Raw genomic sequence first — 19117 nt, 5'->3', positions numbered from 1 at the left:
ATGTCATAACAGCATTCAAAAAAGTGTCCAATAACGTAGTAATTGAGAAGGATGAAAAAATGGAATTCAACTCTGATCATGTATTTGTGCAAGTAAGAAGAAATGCAGGCTCTTCAAGTCTTCAACAAAAGATAACGTTTTAGGCTATCTTCTACTTTTTGTAATAAAATCAAGAACCACTATAGAGTTTAATACTAAATTGGCTAAACGATATAATAAAGTATCATAATTTAATGGAACAATATAGTGGCCTGAGATCTGTACCAAACTTTGTACAACATAAAGATAACATAATAACTTTTCCAGGCTGCAGGAATATCTTCTGACTCCTCATCGACTGCCAACGGCCTTATTCTTTCCCCGTCCATTGTTGGAAATACTGGACATACATCACGACCTGTTGATGTGGAATTACCATCCGATGTTGTAACTAAAGCACAGCAAATGTTACAAGGTTCATCCAATGAGGAATGGGCCGCCTCTCTAGTGGTATACAAAGACTCAAACATATTTTCAACAAGCTTTACAGTACACCAGGTTAGTTAACATTGCCTTTCAAATCTCGTATCATATATCAGTTGTGAAATGTACCCCGTTAAGGCTTAATGGGTTAAGCTGTTTCTGCTTGATAAATGTGATCAACTATAAATGGCAAATCGTAAACGTTTCAAAAATTACAGTTACTTGACGTTTGTGATGTGCAGGCGATATCAATAAATTTGGGAAGCGCAGATCTGGGAAAGCTGGATTCTCCTATTGAAATTCTTTTCAATGACGCTCATGCATCTACTGGAGAAGAAGCAAGAAAAGATTCTACTGAACCCGTGGTATCGATGTTAAATGCAATCTCACAACCATTCAATTATTTTTTATTATGCTATTTACAGGGTGACCCAAAAAGATGCGTACCCATGAAAATTTCAATTGTGACTTTGATTGAAAAGCTATTTATTTCAAATTACAACCACACGTTATTCAGTTTATGGAAGACCATTGACCAGAGTTTCAGCTTTTTCTGTCAATTTTTAGTCAATTTATGGCTTTTCCAAGATGTGTTCCAAATGTGAAAAAATCGAATAAAACATGGGTACGCATCTTTTTGGTTCACCCTGTACTTAGGCCAGCCATGCGTTTTCCTGCATACAAAACTAGTATCGGTTACAAAGAATTTTTCATTGGCAGTTGATTTTGTGCTGCGATCGTCATAAATATATCTCCTTGATTTAGTTATTATTCCAAGTGAAGTCATATTTTGCCGTTAGTCAGCGAGCATTTCAGAGTTAGTTGTGTTTTATTGCTGGCGTTGACCAGCTCTTACATGTGCAATTATTCAAACACACATTTACAAGCAGTGCAACTGCTTGTGTACAAGAGATACGTAATTCGATTTATTCAGTTTTAATAAGAAAAAATTGATTTGCATTATAGTAGGCAGAAGCTAGATCTAAATAGTAGCATTGGTAAATACTACCAATCTCCACTTTATTTTGTCATTGACACATTATGCAATGTTTAAACTATAGGTACAACCACTCAAACAGCAGCCTACAAACTTTTATATACTTTTTGTATATTTGCTATACTTTCTTTACAGATATACGTAAACGAGACAAAATGCATGTACCAAAATGCCACCAATGGAAAATGGTTTGGAGATGGATGTTGTTTGAGCCTAAATGATGATGGAAGAGCTACTTGCTCATGTGATCAATTGTCCACAATTGCCTTAGTGGAGGTACGTTTTCAAAACAGTAATCATATGTTTTGTCTTCTACTCATACCAACGCAAACATATTTTTACTTATGTTAGTGCAACTTTAAATTTATTTACATGGAATTCTCTATTGGAATTGCTGCTACCCAAACTCACGCAATTTTTCTGTTACAGGCCAGTTACACGATTGCATGGGGCGTTGACCACTCTGAAAACGAATGCTCTGTGTACCACAAGTCATATCCAGGTTAGTAGTAGCCTATGCATAAAAATTGAAAACGAAAAACATATGACTTTATTGCAAATTCTTGCAATTACTAGGCTTCTCTTATAAATGGAAAAATTTAATACAAGGTAATTTAAACTTTCAGAAATTTTGCTAAGTTGTTTGCTTTTCTAAAGCTGTACACACTCGATCAAAGTATTTTACTCCAAAAACAAGTAAGTTTTGATGTTGTAAAGTTTCATCTCTGGTTGCTATTGCAGTGTTTTTCAGATATTTAGGAAAAAGTAGGAGTTTAGGCAATACTGAAAGACCAGCTGTCAAGTCGATATGTTAAACACAGTATTGTTAGCAGAGTATAGAACGTAAATGGTAAAGGTGGTCCCATACTTGATTCAAGTGTTGGGTATGTGAAGATAACGCTCTAATTGTACTAAGCCATCGGCACTAAAGAGAGTAGAGTGGTCAGTTTCTTTCTCTCGGCCGCCTTTCCCGCAGCAATTATGGCCACCCAATTTATTACACCCTAGGTGGAGGTGACTGGTGTTTTTAACATCCAGCTGAAGCCGGAAGTCGCACCAGGATTGCATAATTGGAAAGCCAACGCCTTATCTGTTGCGTCATCTCACCGCCATAGAACGTACTGACTTTAATTTTACTCACTTCAAATTGCCAAATCAACCCATTATACAGCATACATACAATACATGTAAAGCAGCACAGAGTGTAAATGAAGAAGGTGGTAGGCTACAGAACGTTGGGTGATTGTAACTCTCAATTACGAATGCAATCAATTCCAACGTCTTTACCAGAGGCGAACAAAGCACTGACGCTGGCCATATATTACATAAAATTAATGTACAGTAATGTATTGTCAACTACAACAAGTATAATGTATATTTTTTCTGTGCAGATATAAATGAGTGCTTGTCCGATCCTTGCCAATCCACGAAAAAGTGTTTCAACTCAATATCGAACTATACTTGTCTTGAAGGTAAAAACTACTTAAACAAATAAGTAAATAAAAAATACTTAAATACTTAAATAAATAAGTAAAATACGAACTAAGCTCATAAAACTACTTTACCACAAGATATCAAAGTCTATCTTGTGAAGGTTGTAATGTTTTAAAAATATTAAAAACAAGCTAAATTTTGTCCGAAAACCTTAAATGAAGGTCAACAAAATTCTGATTAGCCAATTTTTTTCAATGAAATATTCCAAGGTGTGGACTGTAGAACAGGAGGAAAAAATGCCGTTCTGTGACAGAAATGGTTAATAAAAAAAAGAAATGTTTCTGCCCACTTACGCAAGATAAGACCTTTTGACCCTACAAATTGTTGAAATACGAGTTGCACATTTTCCATTGTAGCTACTACAGTTCTACATTGTACATATAGACAAGAAAAACTTTAATCAAATCTTTGTTCATATCCAATACAATACAGTAGCACCCTTTCTTCCATAACATGTTAACGAAAAAAATACGAAATGTTTATGATAATTCTAGATGTACAGTAAAATGAAAAATAATAAACTAAAAACTTGCATGGGTAGAAATACATTTTATTATAAAGAACAGCAAACGGCGTATTTATTAGAAGATTTGATTTCAGAAAAATGCCAAGCTACTACATATGAGGAAAATACATTTGATACCACCTACGTTCACACAACTGCTCTTTCTGAGGGGAAATGTGGTGAAGGTTAGAAATTATTATGGAGAGGCTACTAAGCTATTTATGTTTATGTGTTTTTGTTGCTGTGATGAGTAGCTAGAAATATCAAACATTGAAGCTTTCATCGTGCAGAAAAATTACTGCTGCAAAATAAATTAGCAGCTACAACTAAAATTCCTTCTCATTTCAACTAAAATCTATGCAACAAAGCATTAAATTTCTTTTCAGGTAATGTGGTTGCTACTGCTTCAATGAGATGTATCTTTGTATCTATTGAAAATGAGAAAGAAGAAGTCAGTGCTGACAATTATCAGTTTGATAATGACAGCTATGTCAGTGTTGCATGCGACAAATCGGCCAGTGATATTCTAGTAAGTTTTTTTTCATGCTATTTTATAATTTTAATGTTTAATTTGTTTTGAAAGTTAATGTTATTGTCAGCATGTCAGGCCAGATGTTTTATGATTTTTTTAGTTAATAAGCATCTATTAAGCAATTTTGATAGACAATACGGTATGACTACTTTGCAAAAATGTAAAATGCACATCTTTAGTGTACAAGTATATTAACTTATAAACTACTATCAGTTATTCACAATTTATATTTGAGATAAACATAAGAGTTAAATTCATTTTAAACGTTTTATTTCCCTTTCTATAGACTGAATTGCAAAATAATGAAATGAATAGTTCTCAACTGGAAGAAGCAGTAATGAAATTACAAGTAGTGACGGCAAGAGGCAATGACCTCACAGACCAAGAGATCAGTGACACGTTCTCCGTCTTGAATAAAGTTGCCGAGACTCTCACGAGGAATGGTGATCAGGTAGTGAAATATAAATCAAAATGTTTTCTGTGTGTATGTGTTAAAATTAGTTGTTTTGGAAATGAATTTTTAAAAAAAACTAAAAAAAAATTGTTAGTTTAGTATGTCTCAAAAGAGTGATTCACTGATGCTACTAGTTTTTAAGGAAGCCAGTGAATGCACTCACCGAGTGCATGGAGTGTACTACATTTTCAAACTGTGTTATGGATTAGTCATAAGTCTTTGTAGCCACTAAACACGAAAAATTGTTGAAAGGGCTCTGTAACTTTAATACAGTTAAAAACTATTATATACTTATTATATATTGCATAACTAACTTGATTGATATTTTTTTCAAAGATCTCTGAAGTTGCGTTTGGAAGTGTGGTCGACATCGTATCGAGATTAACCGAAGCCATTGCAAGACTAGACACCTCTACTACGTCACTGGATGAAGTAATTCAAGCTTTGGAATCATTGTCAAACAGCTTGCAGCCCAAGCAACAGAACGTAGAATTCAGCTCGAAAAACGTTTACGTGGAGGTAAGACCGTACCATTTATTTATTTTCAGGTTCTTGGTAAGTGCTTTTTTTCTGCTGAAGCAGTTATTCATCTACTAAGATGTAAAACTGAATCATTTTCCATAACTTGTGTTTATTTTCTACCTAGAAATGTAATTCAGAAGCAAAGCTTTCGACATCGTTAGTGATTGCATTATTGCTTAAAACCTATTTTTTCATTTTGACATCATGTTAAACCAATGTATTTTTTAGGCAACATCCTTAGCTTCTGATCATTCGCCTGGCACAGAATTTACGATTTCTCCATCTTTACTCGACGACAATGGCGTCTCTTCACAACCTACCGAGGTGGAGTTGTCTGCAAATGTTGTGCAACAAGCAATGCAACATCTTCAAGACAATGGCGTAACTGATGCATTGACTATATCATTGGCTGTGTACAAGGAAGATGATCTCTTCAAATCCGACCTTTCTGTACTTCAAGTAATGAGCTTTTAAGTTTAAAACAATTTTGTTATCACTTGTTAAACGACAACGTTGCAGCAACGGCAAATGGTCATATCACTCGTAGCAAATAACCTTCAAAATTTTCTACTGGTTCAATAAAGCGGCCTGTCAGAATAGTTCTTTAATTTTCGATGGGCATAACTGCTTATATGGCAATCATTTTCAAAATTTTACGTTGTTCGATCTTCCACTCTTCTTATGCAAATGTTACCACAGTCTTCCTTCTCAATTCTCATCGTCTCTCGACCTTCCTTCCTTCACCCTATTATCGCTTCGGATTTTTTTTCTTGGTCTTTTTGTTACTTGTGATACAGGCTGACCAGTTTTCACTTTAGATCTTTTTATTATTTCAATTAGATGTTTAACCCTGTTGCTCTGATGATGTGTTTCTGACTTTGTCTTTTCTGTTAACAGGAGCTGATTTTGTTATGTTTTGTTTGTTACAACTGCACTCAATTTTCTGGTTAGTTTGTTACAGCATATAACTTAACTAATTTTGTGGTAATCATGGTCCTTAGCAGGGGTGCATTCCTAAAATTTTTTTTGGGGGGGCTCTAACACTGAGCTGTGTTGTTATAGACAAAGTATATATAAGTAATCGGTGTAGGTTAGCCAACAATGTTTAACTTTTTTAAAAGGAAACAGTGTTCAGTATGTTTTTACTTCTGAACATCATGTCGAAAAACAACCCATGCTAAAACATAGCTTGAAGTACAGAAAAAGGTAAAAGCAACAAAACGTGAAAACATGGTTGAATCCGATATAAAATTATAAGTTTGAAATTTGGCTTGGTTGCTACACTGCAATCTCCTTTGCTTTTTTTTACTGCGTAGGCCTACACTTGAAACTCGATTTGCATGAGCTAATTCCAATCTCTTAACTCAATTGTAAACTTATTTGTATGAGCCAATCCTACGCACACTTGCAAAAACATTGACTGCAATAGGAAAGTAAGGAAATGCAATTTTTGAAATGAGCGCTTGTGGTTGCAGATTTGCTATATAAGAACCAATAAGCTGCCAATGTGACAGTTAGGCCTACACTAAAATCTCATTTAGTTATTAACGAACAGTTTAAAAAACTCCAATTAGGCTACAGCAAAAGCATATTCCAAGTTGGTGCAAACGAGATTACACAAAACAAATAGCCTGTCTGCCTGGTCTTTGGTTTTATGGGCTAAGTTATAAGCACCACGTACGACAGTCCTTGATTTAGCCAGCAAACAGTTTTTGCAGAGATCTGAGTTCATTCAATGTGGGCAGCTTAGAATGCTTAACTTGAATATCCACAGCCGACCGATGAGTCTGCAACCACTTCTTGAGTTGCCGCAGTGCCATTCCATAAATGAGGAGGTGGTCCGTTATTGCTGATGAACAACAATGCTGAAACAAGTGATATGGTCAGCCGTGATCGTAGCGATGACCAAGTTCATTTGTGAAAATCCACGTTCGGCTTCAGCAGAACTTATAGCGATCATATTTAGTAGGCTACTACGTTCTCGAGCAATTTTATCGTATCTGGTATATGACAAGGATTGTCAACATACAATCGGAAATAGGAGTGATGACACGAAATCTCTCCTCTATTTTTCGTAATCTGTGCTCCCCTTCTTGCCATGGAACTTCGACTGCAGCAGGCCATAACTCTGGTACAGTAATTTCCAAGCTCTTCACAGAATTTTCATTGTTGGTGTTCACCATCCTGCTTCCAATGTTGTCAACCAAAGCTTGAATAAACCGATTACGATCAAAAGATGGGTAGTCTCTACGTCGAGCTTTGAACTGGTCCAATGTTGTGCCTTTAAAAGAGTAGTTTTTTGTACTTCCGGGACTCAAGTTAACAACTTCATCAAACGAATACTTTTCTTCTGGAATAGATTTTTTTATTTGAAGTAGAGAATTAACAGTCTATTTGACATGACGATTAGCTACTACGAAGTTGATATTCCCAGTCTGGAGAGTTTCTGACAAACGTGATAATTGGCGATTGCTATCAACTTATGTTCGTGTTTTTTTGCTGTTCTGTGTGAAAAAGCTGTTAAAGTTTTACTTGTTCAGTCGAGAAGTTGTTGTTCAGCCAGAAAAGCTGAAAAATGGAAGCTTGAACGAGCCCCCCCTGAGCCCCCCCTACATCAAGCCTTTTCGTATTTCGGGGGGCTGAGCCCCCCCCCGAGCCCCCCCAGGAATGCAACCCTGGTCCTTAGAGGTATTAGATATGCAACAATAACGTAGTTTTTATTGTAAAATACGTTTTTTTCACATTACCAGCGAAAGTTAATATTTATATATTTGTGCCCAAATCACCGACATAGTGGTACAAAAGGTTGCATGTTGAAAGTGTTGTACTGTAGCCTACAGTAGATTGCATGAGAAAATATTATATTTCAAATCACATTGTAACAAATATCAAGGCATGGTTGGATTGCTGCAAAAAACTTTGTTTTTCTTTTTTGATCAGGCTATATCCATAACGCTTGGAAATGTCAGTCTTGAAAGTTCGGATGATTCTGTCAAAGTTACATTCAATAAAGAATCGGTCACTGCAGCAAGAGAAGTTAACACGAGTTCCACCAACCGAATGGTAATTGAAACAAGTTGAAATATTTATAAATAATTTGTCTCGAAGCAATCGAAATGTCGGTTTGCCAAAGCAAAGTTTATTTCTTAGTTTTTAAATATTATCAAATATGTCACTACTATTTATACGCCCATAAACTACTCTGTCAATATTATTAAGAAAAACTTTCAGCAATGCAATGTAGACTCCCACATGCTTTAAATACTTTCATATTCACTGGAATTAGAAGCATATGTTACTGGGACCTTTCTGTATACTGTACAAGTGTACAACTCTGTAGAAAAAAAAGCGTCATTCTGTAGTACATCAATCAAATTTAGAAGACTCGATGAAAGAAAAAGTTGCATTTTTTAAATTCTGTTTCATCGATAGGTAAAAGCGGAAGAAACCAAATGCGTACATCGCGACCTCTCTACAATGCAATGGTCTGATGAAGGGTGCTGTCTAGGCACAAGCATTGACGGGAAACCAACCTGTACCTGCAACAAGCTGGGCACCATGGCACTTGTTGTGGTGAGTTTTATTGTAATGAAACAATAAATCGGTAACCAAATGGGGAAAAAAAGTAATCTCGTTTAAAAATGCATGCAGTTAAGGAAAAATATTTACAAAATGGAATGCAAATGTTAGCTGTATTTTACTCGGCCGACTCAAATATGTCTCTTCATTTTTTTTTGAATTGATTGCTAGTTTTTCAGAAGGCGTAAATTTGACTGCTGTTTAACCGTGTTTAACTGTTTGAATGAAACTACGTTCATTGCAGTAGGCTACAATATTTCTAGATTTTATAATGTAAAAGTAGTTGCTCTTACATCTTGTTTGATCTAGTTTGAGCTATAAGTTGAACAAACGCAGTGTAACTGGTGAGGTGTATCATAATAAAAATTAGAAACTTGTTTTCAAAAGTTTAGCAACAAATATGCTTAAGCTAGAGATCAAAAATTTCAATTGTTTCAATATTCTGAATGACCATAGTGTTGCAGCTATTTATGCATATCGGTTTATGTATTAAAATTTATATTTGCCATAGTCTACTCCCTGTCATCACCATTCTGTCAAGCCAAGTACATAACAAAGCTTCAATTGTTCTACTGGAGAACATGAAAGCTCAAACATTAAAATATAAAGTTGCAATTAATCCTTGTCATTTGTTGTCTTAGAAAAAATATGAATATCCTTTGCTGATGGAACATCACGAGAGAGAATGCTCGAGTTATCACAAAGTATTTCCTGGTCAGTTTATTTATTAAAGATTTGCTTTTTTGTGAGAAAGTTATAAGTTTATTGATCCTTATAATGTAGCTTCTTTTCCAACCTCAATCAACTTACAAAGACATCATCTTAGTTTTTAGATCTGTCTTTGATTATTGAAAATAATGTAAACTTCTGCGTCTAATATCCAATACCGGTATTCAATTTATTACATACTGTACAATGTGTAGGCTACATAAACCATACAAAAGAAAAACTTGAACTAAATATTGATTTAAGGCCATGGATGGTTGGTGCAGGCAAGATAATAAGAAGATTCAACTCAGAAAAGTTGCTTTCAAAAAGAGTACACACAGTTTTCCAAGCTGCAAACTCTAACCTACAATGCAGTAAAATAGCCTACAATGTAGCCTACAATATACGTTAACTTACGCACTATATGTGTTTATCATACGACTGGAGTATATCTTGAATTTTATTGTTTTTGTAGACATTGATCTATGTGACCCAGACCCCTGCTTGCTTTCAGAAAAATGCTTTCAGACAATCAATAATTTCACATGTATAGAAGGTATTGTGTTACTACAAACATTGGTAGGCCTGTTATATAACTGGTTTTGTAAACTGCTTGGTATTCCGTTTATAATTTTATTTCATTTTTACTTAAATGAAGTATCGCAATGTCTTTTGCTTGACTGAAAACTCTTGGCATGGATACGCCGATACAGCCTATTGGTTTCATTCTCAATTGAAAAAAGAATACTGAACAATGGCAACAGAATTGTGTGTCAACAAGCAACTTTGCTATTCCAATGCTGTTCTGTACTTACTTTTATGTTTAGAGATTTTTCTAGTTTCTATGTTGTGAGATTCTTAGTTTCTATGTTGTGAGATTTTTCTATTGTTGTAATCAAGTCATGACCAATTAAAATTAGTCCAAGTTCTTAGTGGTCTGCCTCTGGCCTATTTCATTTTCTATTTATTTATTCTTCTAATAGTTGTCTTTGAATAGAATTATTGCAAATCATGAGGCCAAAATATTTCAATTTTCTTGTTCGTATAGTTTTTATTGTTTTTATGATATATACATGTATTTTAGAAACATGCGGAAGCACAAGTCACAAGTCACTCAACTTTCCAACCACTCGTGTCAACATGATAGCCTCCTCCATTGGCGAATGTGGTGCAAGTGAGTCGTTGTACTTTGCAAAATGGCGTCCAAGAATGCGTGAAAAAGGAAAACAAAGAATGACTGTGCTTCATAAACCGATTGAAATAATTCCAGTCATGAAACTAGTCTTGTCCCATATCTACTGAGATGAAACAATTAAACTGCATAGAAGTCAAACCATAAGTGTTTGATGTTTTACATGTGGTGTATTAAATAAGATGTAAACATTAAAATAAAAATAATCAAGTCGATGTTTCATGAACATAATGTAACTTGCTTTAGCCTATCTGCACATTAACATGGTGAAAAAGGCATAAACAAACCATGAAAATATATTTAAAATAATTATAAAGTACAACTAGATAATACCTTTTGATGTTACTTTTTAATATTTCTGGAACCAAACGAAACATTTTCAACAGTTTTTTATATTTTGAACATATTTTTGGCTACGGTCCCAAATAAATTCAATAAAACAAAAATTTGATTACAAGTTGTTGTGGTATCTTATGCACGTTTTATCAAATTATCACAATAATAACTGTCATAAACAAACATAATTTAATATTGTGATTGTGTGCAGTGACTTTCAAAAATCGAACTGTAGCTATTCTTGTTCTTTCAGGCAACACATTCGAAACAGCTTCCATAAAATGCTCGTTGTTTCTCACTGAACATGGCGAAGAAACAGATCCTCAATATGAGTTTGACAAAAACTCTTTCCACAGTGTGGACTGCTCCATCTCACTACTTGATGCATTAGTGAGTATGCTACTTTTTGTCAGCAATATTCTAGCAGTGGCAATGAGAACGCTTCCACTGCCTTCACTGAACGGTCTGCGGTATTAAAATACAGATATCAATATGTTTAGTCTGCCTATTTATCTTACACTGCTTTCATTGCTTTTCCTTTGTATAATTTTGCTTTCAACTACTGTCGCACTCGCACGATGCAATATATGTATTTGTGTATGCCTGGCAGTCTATGCGGACTGATTGATTGAGAGAATCTTTATTTTCGGACTGAGAAAGCGTCTTAGGAAGCTTAATTCTGGCAGTTTGCATACTTGTAGAAGTTAGATTTTATCCAGAGCTCAAAAAAATAAATATTCTTGGTATAGGCATTTTTGGGGGGGTTTTGAGCACCCATATTCTCTAACCATCTTCCTCCTTAAGCTCAGCTTTACCTCTTGAAATATTATGTCAAATAATAAGATCTAAAAATTGCTCTGGGTAGACCCATTGTGATGATGTTCGCCCTTCGTTTCCGAAGATGGCCAATGAGACTGAGATCAAGTTTCTTTTTTCTTTTTTTAGTGTTGACTTTGGTCAGTGTAGGCTACATGAGTGCGGAGATGGCTGATGAGGCCTATCTGTGCGGTGAAACTTCTGCTGCAGGATGGACATTGGAAGGATGGTTGGCTAGGGCCAGGGTTGTTTGAGGCTCGGGCCTTGCGATGTTCTCGTTTTCTGACAGCAGATAGCGTACGGTGTTTCTCAGCTGATTCTGCGCCTTTATAAATAAGACTGCGCCATGTTGGTCGTTCTGCGGCTAAATCTTCCCACGAATCTACGTCGATGGCGAATTCTTTCATGGAAGCTTTTAAAGTGTCCTTAAAGCGTTTTCTTTGACCACCTACATGACGTTTGCCGTTAGTCAGTTCTCCGTAGAGCAGTTGTTTAGGAATGCGGTGGTTCGGCATCCGGTGGACATGGCCAGCCCATCTTATTTGTGCCTTTTTTACGAGGGTAAGAGTGCTGGGCATGTTTGCTTTACTGAGAACTTCGGTGTCTGGGACTTTGTCCTGCCATCGAATCTTGAGGAGCTTTCGGAGGCAGGAGAGGTGGAAGTGGTTCACCTGCCTTTCGTGTCTCCTATAAAGAGTCGAGGCCTCACATGCATACAGAAGGGTCGTCAGAATAACTGCTTTGTAAACTTTTAGCTTTGTGGGCAGCTTGATTCCCCGCCTCTCCCATACGTTAGACCTCAATCTACCGAAGGCGATAGATGCTTTGGCGATTCTGTTGTTGATTTCCAGGGCAATGGTGGCTGTGTTAGAAAGAGTACTACCGAGATACTTGAAACTTTGACATGCATGTATTATCTGGTCGTTTACAGTGATGAGTGGTTTGCTATAGGATTTTCCAGGGGCTGGTTGATACATTGCCTCTGTTTTCTTAGTGCTGATTGTTAGTCCAAAATTATCGCAAGCAGAGGAGAACTTATTCATTTGTTGTTGGATTTCGCTTTTGGAGCAGGCGTTCAGGGCACAGTCATCCGCGTACAGAAGTTCTTTGATGACAGTTTCGGTAACTTTGGTGAGTGCTTTGAAGCGTCTCAGGTTAAAAAGTTTTCCGTCACAACGATAGCGAATTGGAATACCATTGTAGTCTTTATCTCTGAAAGCATCTGTTAGCATTGCTGAAAACATCATGCTAAATAAGGTAGGTGCCAGGACACAGCCCTGTTTAACGCCGTTTGTAACTGGGAAGGCTTCAGAGAAATCATTGTCATCAGCAACGTAGGCCATCATTCCATCATGAAATTGTCTTACAATGGAGATGTATGTGCTTGGGCATCCGTATTTGTGCATGATCTTCCACAACCCTTCCCTGCTCACTGTATCAAAAGCTTTTGTCAAATCGACAAAGACAGTGTAAAGGTCTTGGTGTTGCTCCATGCACTTTTCTTGGAGCTGTCTGGCCGCAAAGATCATATCTCGGTTTCTCGGCCCTGGCGAAATCCACACTGGCTTTCAGGGAGGAGGCCTTGCTCGAGATGGTTCAAGAGGCGGTTCAGTAAGACACGAGCGAGAATTTTTCCAGCAATTGACAGGAGGGAGATTCCTCGATGGTTGTCGCACAATTGGGGATTTCCCTTGCGTTTGTAAATGTGCACTATAGATGCATCTTTGAAGTCCTGGGGAAGTACACCTGTAACCCACATTGACTGGAATAATTCAGTAAGACTGTCAGTAAGGCCCTTGTCACCTGATTTGTAGATCTCTGCTGGTATAGAGTCAGGTCCAGGGGCTTTTCCCGAGGGTAAGAGGTCGATGGCTTTCTGAACTTCATCAACTGTTGGGAGGGCGTCGAGTTCACGATTGGTGGTTACCTGAGGGAGGCGATCAATGGCTTCGTCGTTTATCTCTGAAGGCCGGTTGAGAACGTCGTGGAAGTGTTCGGCCCACCTTTGTAAGATTTGGCTCTTGGTAGTGAGCAGAGTTGATCTATCGATGTTAAAGAGAGGGCGTGGTTTAGAGGTGGACGGACCATACACAGTTTTTAAGGCGGTGTAAAAGCGCTTAGTGTCGTGCCTATCTGCATAGCTTTGGATCTCATCCGCTTTAGCACTGAGCCAAGAGTCTTGCATGTTTCGCAACTTGGCTTGAATCTTGCTGCGTATATTGGTAAAGGCAGTTTTCTTGGAAACATCCAAGGGGTTACGCTGGTGATCTCTAAGTAGAAGTCGCTTGGCTTCCAGCATTTCCATGATCTCTGCATCGTTTTCATCAAACCAGTCTTGATGGTTTCTGACTGCGGGGCCTAGTACCTCAGATGCGGTGGAGTGTACTGTGTCTCGTAGAGTGGTCCATTGACTTTCAATGTTGTTATCACTACTGGTTGTGGTTGAGAGATTGTTTCTCAGGGCACATTGAAACTCTTTCACAGTGTCAGGGGACTTCAGCCGGTTGATATTGAGCCGTTTTGTGACTGTTTGGCCTTGAGGTCTTCTCTTGGGCTTGATGTGAAGCGATAGGTTGGAGACTATTAAGCGGTGATCAGTCCAGCAGTCAGCACCACACATGGCTTTGGTCACACGTACGTCATGTTTGTCTTTGGCTCTGGTTATGACATAATCAATGAGATGCCAGTGTTTAGAGCGGGGGTGCATCCATGATGTTATGTTACGGGTAGGAAGACGGAACATAGTGTTTGTGATGGCTAGGCCATGGGTGGCACAGGTTTTTAGCAGAAGAAGACCATTGCTATTGCACTTTCCTATACCATGTTTTCCAATAATGCCATTCCAGACCTGGTGTTCACAACCAACACGAGCATTGAAATCGCCAAGAATGAATAACTTCTCCGATTTGGGAATAGAAGCAATAAGAGAGTCTAGTTCTTCATAGAATTTTTCCTTTGCATCGGTATTGTTGGTCATGGTGGGGGCATAAGCACTAATCAAAGTGGCATTGTTTTTGCCCAGAGGAAGCTGCATTGACATTAGACGGTCGTTTACCCCATTAGGTAACTTAGTTAGTTTCTTCACATGGAGAGACTTGATGGCAAATCCAACACCAGACTCTCGGCGTTTGTTTATGCTGCGGCCACTCCAAAAGAAGGTGTAGCCACCTCCTATTTCAGACAGATGTCCTGAATCAGCAAAGCGAGTTTCACTTAGGGCAGCAATGTCGATGTTGTAGCGGGCTAGTTCTCTGGCCACGAGAGCAGTTCTGCGAGCAGGTCTGTTGGAGTTTGGGTTATCGAGCAGTGTTCTGACATTCCATGAAGCGATTTTGAGACTATAGAATTTTCTTTTGTTTTTTTGACCGCGTGAAGGGATCCCCACCAGCTGCGGCAGGCTGGCCAGGGTACGATGGAGCAGGCAATTTTTAGAGCACCTTTTCTAGCCCTGTCCTCAGACTACGGAGGCGAGCAGAGCATTCCTAGATAGGGCTGCTCGGTCGCTCAGGGGGCTGCCGGATTCCACTGCTGCTCGGATTCAGTGGAGAACGACCATATGGCCTGAGCCGCCTGTGTGTGGGATCATGGCTACAGCTTGGGTGTATCCGCACCATCTGGTTCGCCGTTCCTCCATCGCCACAGGGCTTCTTGATCCAGGATCATGACTTGCGCGTGATTTTGTTTAAAGTGAGGAAGGGCTTGCGCGGGACTCCAACCTCACTCTCTTGTCTCAGGTTTCAGGGTCCAATGGCAAGACATGGTCAAGACGATTGGGTGAAGCATGAGATGCAGCAGGATGACCATAACGTCTACGTGTCACGTCATGCTCTTGGGCACGTCCTGCAACTGTGATACTGGATGGTGCCTTCCTGTCCGTTGAGCTATGTCCAGTGATGAGCTTCTTCCGCACAGTCTGCCACACATCCAGGTTTGAATAAGGTGACAAGCCGGAGTGGTGTTATTTGACCCATAGCTGGGGCCCTGACAGGTGCTACTGCTACGGGCCAGAGCAGACCTGGGAGTAATGGAAAACTAAGGGGTAACTCCATATTCCCCATAACTCCAGAGTTCCCACACTGGAGCCTTTCCCACCGGTTGCAGTTTTTAACGTCATGCCCAGGACAAAGGACAATGCCCAGAACAAACCCATTGTAGCACTTGGTGAAAAGAGTTATGATTGGTCAATTAAAAAACCACGCTAAATTTTCAAATACAGTTCTTTTATCTCTGTGCATGACACACTGTTCTGTGTTTGTTGTCATCGCTGTGCGCTTCTTTAGATATAGGCTAAATGTAAATATTACACTGGTCAACAAAAAATTTGTTGCATTTCCAAATTCACTTGGTCTTGGGTAATTTTGGGGTGCTGAATCCGAATATGACGCTATTTTTGGTCTAGAAGCTCTAGATTTTTCGCAAATTTTGATTTTTTTCCTTTTTTTGAGTAAAAACTGAATATTTTTCAAAAAAATTATATTTTGATGAATGGGAAAAAAAACATCTTTTACCACTGAAATACTGCTTAACCGTTTTATCTATAGCTTAGATCTATACTTACTGATAGAAATGCACCGAAATATTTGAAAAAAACATTACAAAATCATTCGAAAAGCGTCGTAAACAAAATTTCAAAAACTATATAGACTATATACATAACAAACGAATCATTTTCACAACTACAGTAGTAGCCATAGCACTCCATGCAGACCTATTGCAATCACAAGCATAAATAAGCTCCTTTAAAAGTTTGATGTTGTGAGAAAAGTTCACTGGCTGAAAATAGAAAGCGAAATCCACACTACATGCTGGGCAAAAATTGGCGTTTGAGGCTCTTGCGTTTGTAAGCTTTTTGGGGGCAGTCTCGTTTAATGCTTCCAGCAGTAATCTGCCATCATGTGTCGATTCCATCGGCCTTGGTAACGTTCTTCTACTTTTATAAGATCCTGGTGAAACCGCTCTCCTTGTTCGTCACTGACAGCTCCGAGGTTTTCTGGAAATTTGTCCAGATGACTGAATAAGAAATGAACTTTGATGGTCATTCTGCATTCTAAGTCGCGGAAAGCAAAGAGCATTTTGCTCACAAGAACCTCGTAATTGTTAGCCTTTTTGTTTCCAAGAAAGTTTTTAGTGACTTCCACAAAGGACAACCATGCTGCTCTTACTTTGGTTTTCATCTTATCGGTGAACTGTTGGTCTCGCACAAGGCTACGAATTTGTGGTCCATTGAAGACACCAGCTTTAATCTTTTCGTATGAAATGGAGGGAAATGTGTGAACAATATATTGGAAGCAGTCGCTATCAAGGCTTCAAGCTTTCACAAACTATTTCATCAACCCAACTTGATGTGAAGAGGGGGAAAAACAATTTTGTATCTACTTACAATCGGATTGTTTAACATGTTTGGCATGCCGGCTTCAAGTGTTTCACATATGGGCCAATCCTTTTGGGTCCAATGCTTGTCATTAGCTCTGCTGTCCCACATGCAAAGATAACATGGAAACTTTGTGTACCGTATCCTTTTTGCTGACCAAGTAAGAAACCAACCATTTTCAGGTCAACACATAATATCCCGTTGTGCTGATGATATTTCAGCAAGTCAATGACTAGCTTAATATCATCATATGATTCTTTTAAGACAGTTGAATGACCAACTGGAACTCCTCCATGTGCATTACCATTGTGCAAAAGAACACACTTCAAAAGCTGTCACAGCTTCGCCTGGAACTGTCTATAAATAAGCGCCATTCCCTTGAATCATATGAAGAAACTCCTAGTTGGACGAGAAGGCCTGGAATATCATTGAAGTAAATTAACAGCTTTTCCTCTGAAAAAAAAATACATAAACATTTCATCTCATTTCCTGAAAAACGAAACTTTTGTGGAACGGTCCAATACGTGTTTTTCACTGAGCCTTGATGCTAAAAGCTCAGCAGCTTGCTTGGATAAGTCTCGTACCAAGTCATTTCGTTCTGACTAGTTAAATTTCTGAATGGTTTCAGAATTAGAGCCTTCTGAGTCTGCATCTGCTTCCTTAGGATACTCGCATTCCATACTACCGTGGTAAATCTCAGAGTCTGTTTCTTCATCATCGCAGGATGCAAAACCATTAAATACTGGAGGTGGAAACGTTTCAGAGTGCAGGGCAGGTCGAATAGCGGAAGGAATATTTGGATAAGAAATATTTTGTCTGATTAACACCAAGGGCATTGGCAGGAAAAACAAACAAAAGTAACAATCAGTGCAGTGGTCCTTCGGTTCACGCCACACCATAGGGACACCAAAAGGAAGTCCGTTACGTTTTTTCTTTGTCCAATCTCTAACTAAGCATTTCTTCGCAATTATGGCAGACAATATGTGGAGCCCATTTCTTCTCTTGATCTCCCAGAGGAACTTGAAAATAAGCTTTGTAGGCCCGCTTCACGAATGGCGTTATATTTCGTCTCTGACGAGGGAATGAGTAGGCCTATATGCCACAAATATAACAAAAAAAATCAACTTTTTATTTGGCATTTGTAAAACCAATCATCGTATCGCTGTAAATCGAGTTTGACTGCCGTGGTAACCAGAACTAAATAGTTGGAATTTTGTTGTAAATTTCAGACCAAATGCTGCAAGCCTCAAAATATCCACCGGTGTATTGCATAAAAACTAGAGCTTGCAGAAAAAATCTGATTACAGATTTGGAATCAGTGGCTAAAACTCATTCAGAATCGATCAAAACATCTCTTGCAACAAGACAAAAAATTTTTTTTGTTGACCAGTGTTATCATTAAAATTTTATTTCAGAATAATATTGATCCAAACACATTGAATTCAACCAATCTTGATGTTAAAGCAAAAGAGTTGCAAATTATTGTGTCCAGAATAGACGATCTTACTGATTCTGAAGTGGAAAAAGTTGCTCAAAGCATTATTGACATCGGTAATGCTGTAAGGGATAATCATCTTCAGGTAAGTAGTGATAACAATAATAATGTGTTTTTATAGCGCTGATATTCATTGCAAATATGCGTCGCTGTCAGCTTTTTAGAAAACAGACAATAATAATATCATTAATAACATTTACAGACTAAACGCATTTAATCACAAGACAATTATTTAACGCTGCTAACTCACTTAAGTATACAGTTTCGCAACCAGGGCCTTTTTGGGCTACGGAAATCACTTTAGTCCTTTAAGTCCCAAAAAATGAAGTTGGAGAAGCGATTAATGTAAGAACCTCTTCAAATTCTATTCTGCTATCTAGCATTCAAATTAGTCTTTACGTTACTGGTAATTACGTCAATTGCGTTGTAACACGTCACTTAGCCTATTCATCAAGTCATTTTGTAACGCCCCATCGGCCTGACACTACCAAGACAAGCATGGGTGCGCCTCAACCATCTCTGTACGGGCGTCGTGATTTTCTGCTCAATCATGCACCAATGGGGAATGGCCTCTTCCTGTGAATGTGGTGCCGTGGAACAGACCGCAGACCAGAAGCTTTGTAACTTTCATCGTTTTCTTTTTAATCTAAAAGG

Source organism: Aplidium turbinatum, chromosome 7 (assembly GCF_918807975.1).
Source record: "Aplidium turbinatum chromosome 7, kaAplTurb1.1, whole genome shotgun sequence".
In the NCBI taxonomy this organism is placed as follows: Eukaryota; Metazoa; Chordata; class Ascidiacea; order Aplousobranchia; family Polyclinidae; genus Aplidium; species Aplidium turbinatum.
Note: the sequence above shows the minus strand (reverse complement) of the source record.